At 51.4% G+C, this 7925-nt stretch overlaps 1 pseudogene; it reads right to left on the minus strand.

The window, feature by feature from the left end:
• The window catches only part of LOC101637116, an 85943-nt pseudogene that overhangs the window by 69234 nt on the left and 8784 nt on the right, over positions 1 to 7925 (minus strand).

Consider the following 7925-nt stretch of genomic DNA (forward strand, 5'->3'; position numbering starts at 1 on the left):
GGCCAAAAATTAGGTGAGCTGGAAATTTATCTCTGACCAAACTCCTGTGTGCAGGTGCCCGCTCAGGACCTTGTGGGGACAATGACAGATGTTTCTTGCTGTGTCAAAGACAGGGACACCAGTGGACACGAGGCCTGGTCTCTACACATGGAAAAGAACAGGCATAAAGCAACAAAAGCCACAGAAGCAAAATGTAAATACACAGAGATCCGAGGGCAGAAGGTGAGACCCTGCACGGCGCCCTGGCTGACCCCCAACCAGCCCCCACCCAGGAGACCAGGCAGTGTCCGAGTCCCTGTGGTCACGGGCCCTGCCGGGGCAGGTGCTATGAGGGACAAGGACAAGGAACAGAGAGATGACACCTGCAGAATGGACATAGCCCGTACCCCTTAGCCCCTCACAGCCTCTCCCACCCCCACCTGCAGACTCAGCACAGCAAACACACTAGGGCAAGCTGAGAAACATTTCAGAGCCCAATTATTAATTCAAGAGGGAAGTAGTTACTGTTGTTGAGGAAAACACAGATTAGGGTAGACACGTCCAGGCAATGCTGTTGGACAGGACAGTCAGCAGGGACAGAGCACTGGTCAGTGTGGGAAGGCCCTGGAGGGAGCTGGATGATTGTTGCCTCAACGACTCTGTGTCTCTGCCTCGGCTGTTCTTTGGGTTGACTATTCTGTGCCTCTCAGTGTGCTCAGCGTGCAGAGACAGGGAAGGCGGATAAGGAGCCTCTCAGGGCAGAGTCCTGGGTGAGGGTCCAACCTGCTGCAAACAGCCTGTGCAGGAGCACAGCAGGTGTTCTGGGGAGAGCAGCAGAGCACTGAGACTTCCTGGCCTTTCTCGCCATGTCCAAGTGTGGCTGGGCCAGCTGGGACCCGTCCCCAACACAGTGCATCCACATTTGCTGCTGGCTGCTTTGCTCTTCCCATTTTCTGTCTGATTCTAAATAAAATTGAGACTGCCCTTGGGGCCGGGCTGCACTTCCTTGTGTATTCACTCTAGGCGTCTTGTGGCTCTGAACAGGGACTCTGAGTGGCCCTTTGTCATCCCGCCCCACATCATGACCAGCCTCCCCACCTGCTCACATTATCTAATATGGACAAAATACATTCAGATGACTTCTGCAGCAAAGGACCAGAGGATCTTGAAGTCATATGTGGGGGTGAGAAGAAACCCTACATCACTCAGCCCCCACAGGCAGCTGATTCACACTGTGAAGGAAAGTAATCAGGAATATGTCTGGGAATCACATATGTGTCCACATTCTCAACAGTCCACCACATCATCAAATTGTTTCACTCAAAGAATTCCTAAGACCTGCCCCAGCCCCTCCCACGCAGGCCTCAGGGTCTCACCTTTAAGGCTCAGAGATGTATCAGGGCCCTGGGCACTGTGGCTGCCTGGGGGAGAACAACACAGAACCTGGTCAGATCCACGAGAGAGGAGACCACAGGAGGAACTGATAGGGAGACTCCCCCAGGGGCTCCATCTACACTGTCCCAGGGACTCAGGGACCAAACCCCTGATCCACACTCACCTGCAGCCTGAGTGTAGCTTCCTCCATGTCCCCCTGTGGGAAGAAACATCATGTGAGACCAGGGAGGAATCAGCTCATGAAGTCCTAAAAGAACCCCCTAGTTCTGAACCACAGGGAAGTTACCAGAATGGTGACTGGACACTTAAGGCAGGACTGGGATATGTGAAAAGAGATGAGGGGGGACAGGACCAACTGCCTCTTGGGGTCTGTCCTCAGCAGGCACCTTCCCCTCTGCCATTTCCTGAAAATCAGGGCCTCCTCACCAGAATTAACAAATGAACAGTTTGATTCATATTCAAAATCTTTACAAAAGAGGGTCAGCAATCAGCTCCAGACTGGGAACACAGTGTGGATGGTGTTTCCCATTAATAAGGCCAAGTAGTTCTCCTTGGGACTTGAAAGCCCCCAGGGGACAGGATCCCACTCCCTTCCCTACCTGAGCGCTTCTTCCTCCACGTCACAGCTGCAGCCACCGCAGCCCCAGTGAGCACAGCTCCAAGGAGAACCAGGCCAGCAATGAGGCCCACGGTGGGGATGGAGGACTGAGGAGGGGGCACGGTAGAGATGGAGAGCTGAGGAGGGGGCTCTGGAAGGGAAGAGGAGGGGAGACCCTGAGCCCCAGGCCTCATCCTGACCTTCTGAAGTTTCCAGAAGGGCCCCTGATTTCCCTGAGAAAAGCCTCTGTGCCCAAATCCCCCTTCTTCCCCCATCTCAGGATCAGGGCTTAGCAGCCCCTCAGGCAGCACATGGCAAGTGTATCTGCAGGGACCTTCCCCTCTGCCATTTCCTGAAATCAGGGCCCCATCACCAGAATTATCAAATGAACAATTTGTGATTCATAGTCAAAATGCTTTACAAAGAGTGTTAGCAATCAGCTCCAGATTTGGGCAACACTCGTGTGTGGGTAGTACTTTCCATTACCAGGGAGAGTATGTTTTCCCTGGCACTTCAAAGCCCCCAGAGACATGATCCCGCCCACTCCCTTCCCTACCTGAGCGATTCTTCCTCCACATCACAGCTGCAGCCACCGCAGCCCCAGTGAGCACAGCTCCAAGGAGAACCAGGCCAACAATGAGGACCATGGTGGGGATGGAGGACTGAGGAGGGGGTGCTGGAAGGGAAGGGGAGGGGAGACCCTGAGCCCAGGCCTCATCCTGACCCTCTGAAGGATCCAGGAGAGAGCTTGAAGCCCTGAGAAAATCTTTTGTGCCCACATTCCCCCACCCCGCCCTACCCCAGAGTCAGGGCTCTGGCAGCCCCTCATGCTGCACATGGCACTTGTATCTCTGCTCCTCTCCAGAAGGCACCACCACAGCTGCCCACTTCTGGAAGGTTCCATCCCCGCCAAGCCTGGTGTCCACCAGCTCCATGTCCTGGGTCAGCTCCTCCCCATCTCACTGTCAGGTCAGGGTGATCTCCAAGGGTAGAAGCCCAGGTCCCAGCACCTCAGGGTGACCGCATGGTCAGAGGTGGGGTGGTAGGTTACATGTGTGCTTAGGGCATCTGAGGAGAAGGGTCAGAACATCCACACTTTGGGTTTTTCCCTCATGGACCTTGGAAAAGCCTCCTGTGACCATTCTCAGAATGGACAGGGCAGTGGGTTTGGAAGAAGCAGCACAAAGTCTAGAAACCAGCCTAGTCTGGGAGTCTGGGATCATCTCTTATTCTTTAGAAAGCTCTAGAATTCGGGCCACAGTTGTGGACAGGACACGGGTCTCTAATGAGGCGGTCAGGCTTTTGCCTCTGATCTTGGAACACAGAAAAGCAGAGGCCAGATCAGAAAAATGTCCTCTGACCAATACCAAGGCAGGTCTCCCCTCAGGTCAGGAGAGACTGGATTCCTTCACTGTTTAGAGGAAAAGTAGGATCCTCTGAGAAAGTCAGGAACTCCAGGGGCCTCCTCCTTCCCTGACCAGAAAGGGGGCGCTGCTGTTATTGTTACTCCATGTTCCCCTGAGGTGCGGGGCTGAGGAAGGTTGGCAGACCTCATGGCCCCTCTTGCCTGCTCGCTGCAGAGTCCTGTGCTCCAGGTATCTGAGGAGGGACTCCACACACGCGGCTGCAGGTAGTTCCTGACGCGCTCTGCCCGCCCGGAAGCCTCCCACTTGCGCCCGGTGACCTGGGTCGCGTGTCCTCCGCGGTTCAGGAGCGCAGGTCCCGGTTCAGGGCGATGTAACCGGCACCATCAAAAGCGAACGGACTGTACCCGCGGAGGAGGCGCCCGTCGGGCCCCAGGTCGCAGCCAGACATCCACAGGAAGGTGTGAGACCCTGTTCCCGCCGCGTCAGCCCCGCCCCGCGTCCGCCCTCCAGCCGGGGGAAAACCTAAACTGACATTGAAAACTCGAGGTGCCGGCCCCGCGGGTTCTATAGCGGATGGAGGATGGGGCGGGCACACAGCCTGGGGCGATGCTCAGACCCGCAGTCTGGGGTTCCCGCCCGTCTGTGGGGTGGGGGTTGACAGGTCGCCAAGAACCACGCACACGGTCTCAGAGATGAGAGGTTTTATTAAGCGCCAGTCGCCGGGGAGGGGCTGAACCACGGATGGCGGAGTCGAGCTGAGGGAGGGGTGAAAGGGGTGTCCATAGGCCTGGGTAGGGGGACAAACGGCGAGTGGGCAATTTTGACCAGGAACGGGGACTTATTTTTCTGCCTGTGCTGCTTTAGCCGGTGGTGACAGACAAGTCATGCGGTGATCGCTCCCCGATATCTGCTCCTTCCTGCAGCATCTGCCCCTTCCCTACGCCTGGGTTTGGCTGGTGGCTGGCCCTGACCCCAGTCTGACCTGGCCCCGCCCACCCCGCTCACCCGCCCGGCTCTGGTAGTAGTCGCCGGTTGCTCAGGCCAACTCGGTACGCAAATGTCTCATTCCTGGATTTGAGCTCTCCTGCTGCTCCCAGATCCTCCGGCCCACACAGCCCTGCCTAGGGCGCCCGCGGCTCCGCCTCTGACCCACTCACTAGGTGGCTGTGGAACCTCGTGAACTGCGTGGCTTCTACATAGCGGATGGTGAGGATGGGGGGGGGGGCTCCCCGAGGCCGGGCCAGGACATCACCGTGGAGAATACCTCAGGGAGTGGGGGCCTGCGGGCGGAAGGGGGATCCGGGCTGACTCCCTCCCTGCAAAGGTCTGGCAAACCTCAAGGAGACAGGCTGGAGGGGAAGAGGGTGAGGAAACTCATGAGATTGAAATGGGGCAGCTGGAAGATTAAAGTTCAGATTCAGGGTTGCAAGAGGAGGTGGGAGGCTGGGAGGGACAGAAAAGGTCCAGGACAGCGTGGGGTTAAGGGATACACCAGGGCCAGTGACCTTTCCCGGGCCCTAAGTCCCTCTCTCTCCCCTTCCCCCAATCCTCTAGTTCCTCCCTCCTCAGTGGCCTTTTCCCTCTCTGCATTCATAGGCCTGGTCTCCCTCAGGGCCAGGGCCTCTGAAAGCTGCAGCAGGAGAATTGGGGGTCTCATGACCTATCCTGTTGAGTCTGAGTATCCAGAACCCCCGGGTTTGTGGGGACCAGGAGATGCTGATTGGTTTCTCTGGAAGCCCTCCAGGCAATGGGGAGTGAGAACTGGAGTGAGTCACCAGTATCCAGGAAGGAGGACCCCAGACAGGTTGGGAGAGGGAGAAGTGAAAGTGAGGAGGTGGGGAATAATCCCCACCAGTTACCTTCCCCTGGAGCCATACACAACCCAGAGGGCTGAACCCCTGAGCGCCACACCTGGGGACCTAGGACTTGGCCTGCCCCTCCTCTCCTGCACCAAGACCTTGTCACACTGTGTCCCTGAGTGCAGGGCAGGGGCTGGGGCAGATACTACAGCATTTTCATTTCAGTGTCTCTGCAGAGTTTTACAAATTAGCAAGGACCCCAGTATAATTTTAGGAGGTTTACTACATGTTTACTACATGAGAAGAAAACCAATGTTTACTAAATGAGAAGAAAACCAATTTAAAGATACTTTTATTTAATGTAGAGTAATATTAGTAACACTGTATCTTAAAGAAATAAAGATATTTGTAAAAATAATCAGGGTAATGAGAAGATCTTTTACAGCTTCTCTGTCTCGTTAGAAGAATATTGGATTGTCGTAGTTTCTCCTGCACTTACTCTTTGTTTTGGTTGGTCAGTGAAAAACTATACAGCCTCATTGACATATGTGGGAATAGCATTTTAAGTACTTTTCAGATAACTGTGAATATTCAACTTTGTTCTACTTTGACAATAAATTAAAACTATATAAGTGGTGGTTTAAGCTAAAGCCACTTCCGCATGAGTTCGATTCCCGCCTGCCCCGGAGGTGACCACATGGCGCGGCAGACCTCTCCTGACCCGCCCGCTGCTCCCCTCAGCAGTGTACTTCATTGATCTGCCTGTTTTGCTCCCCACTGTCTCTGGTGAAGCCTCTTGCCACCCCTCAGCCTCTGGCCTGTACCCCAGTTCTGTATGTACAAATAAATAAATCTTTAAAAAAAAATGTTATTTGCAAAGTGAATGTTAAAACAATATCATTGAATATTTTCTATTCTGTTACATTAATCCCATAGGCCTCTCTTGACTGTTAATCTTGAACTAATACATGATTTTAAAAAGTGATGCATGGTTTTATTAGGTTATATGATCTTTATGTTAATTAATCTAGAATCAAATTTTGAAGTCATATATGTTTTATGTTCCAAAGATCCCCAAAACAAAGAAAGTTGTCAAGTTCATAGCGATGGGCCATAGTTTTCACTATTTGATTTTCACCTGGAGCTTGTCCTCTATTGAGGCGGTTAGTTACTCTCCTGTGTCAACTGTCAGATGTGTTTCTTAAAGGAACAGACACATTCATTTTCTAGTTAAAGGGACAAACTCACATTCATTTTCTAGAAAGTGTATACAGGTTAACCAAATCTAAATGGCAGTTTTTGTCATTCATCCCTTCAAGTACAGATTGTAGTGCCCCCCACACACACACATACACACACTAGATCTAATTCAAATCACACAAACTAGTTTCCTTGTGACATAGAACTCTGGATTGCAGCAGAAGTGACTTACATGTGTTCTGTCACCAGACACTGAGCTCACTTTGTCTCCAGACTCTTTCTCTCAGGCTTGGGCCTCCCTGGCCAGGACCCACAACTCTTCATACTGGACAGGGGTGTCTCTGTCCATGTCCCTACCCCTCCCTCCTCCCCCCTCCCTGGACTCAGGTGCGGGACCTGCCTGTGGGAAGTTGACAGTGATGAGTCATCACCAAACTTCTGTCTCATTTCAGTGCTTTTGTTTCTCACTATTAACAGTTGGCAGTGTTTTTTTACTCCCTCCTGATCTGAAAATGCACTGCTCTCTGTGGGGCCTACTAAGGTCTCACATTTCTCTTCTGGGTGTGGGTATTTATTACTGTATTGTAAATTCTGACGGTGTTGTATCTCACATTTTAGCTATTTTCAGGGAGGAGAGGTGACCACCCAGCCAGCCCACCTTTGTCAGGGGGAAATTCTAAGATGGAGAGTCCCAGAGTGGAGGGTCAGAACCTGAGAACAGGTGATGAGAGGATCTGTTGAGTGTTTCATACCGTCGGGGAATCTTGTGTAATTAAGTTTTGATAAATGATTTTGGTAGTAACTAATATTTGTTATTCATGCAAACACAGGATTGATAAACACTCAAGAACATGCACAGATACCTCATCCTCTAGTCAAACAAGTCCTCTCTACTCTGACCCACTGCAGTCAGCAACTGTTCATTTCTCTTCCCAGAAAAGTCTGTTCTGTGCATAAATGTTAATGTTAGGTCTGTAAAAGAGTTTGGGCCACAGCCCAAGAGAAAGTATCTGTAAAACATGACTCTCATATAATACAGGTTTTAGCCTATATATAGAACCCTTAAAATTCAACAAGGAACTAACAACATTTTTAAAATTGAGTGAAACTGAATAGTCGCCAAGGAAGCTATATTTATGGCAACTACAAATACTAATGACAACCCAATCAACACAATATGTCAAAAGACATATAAATGCAAATGCAAATTAAAGCAATAGGACACGCAATACACACCTGTAATGTGACCTAAAGCCAAACACCAACACAGCAGCCCTACCCATTACCCACGTGGGATGCATTCCAAGGCCCCCAGTGGATACCTGAACCAACAGCATGGAGCCCAGATTTCCCTGCACATGCAAACAAGTGACATGTTTACTTCATACATTAGGCACCGTGTGATTAATAACAACAATAAAACAATAAAAATCAAAACAATATACTGCAATAAAAGTTGTGTGAAGGTGGTCACTCTCTAAATATCCTATTATGGAAAAACTTTTTGAACCCAGGTTAACTGCAAGAAACTGAAGTCTTAAAAAGTGTAACTCTGGCCCTCCCTGGTGGCGCAGCGGGTTAAAGCAC

This window comes from Condylura cristata, unplaced genomic scaffold (assembly GCF_000260355.1).
Source record: "Condylura cristata isolate star-nosed mole 26May11 unplaced genomic scaffold, ConCri1.0 scaffold00055, whole genome shotgun sequence".
NCBI classification, from domain to species: Eukaryota; Metazoa; Chordata; class Mammalia; order Eulipotyphla; family Talpidae; genus Condylura; species Condylura cristata.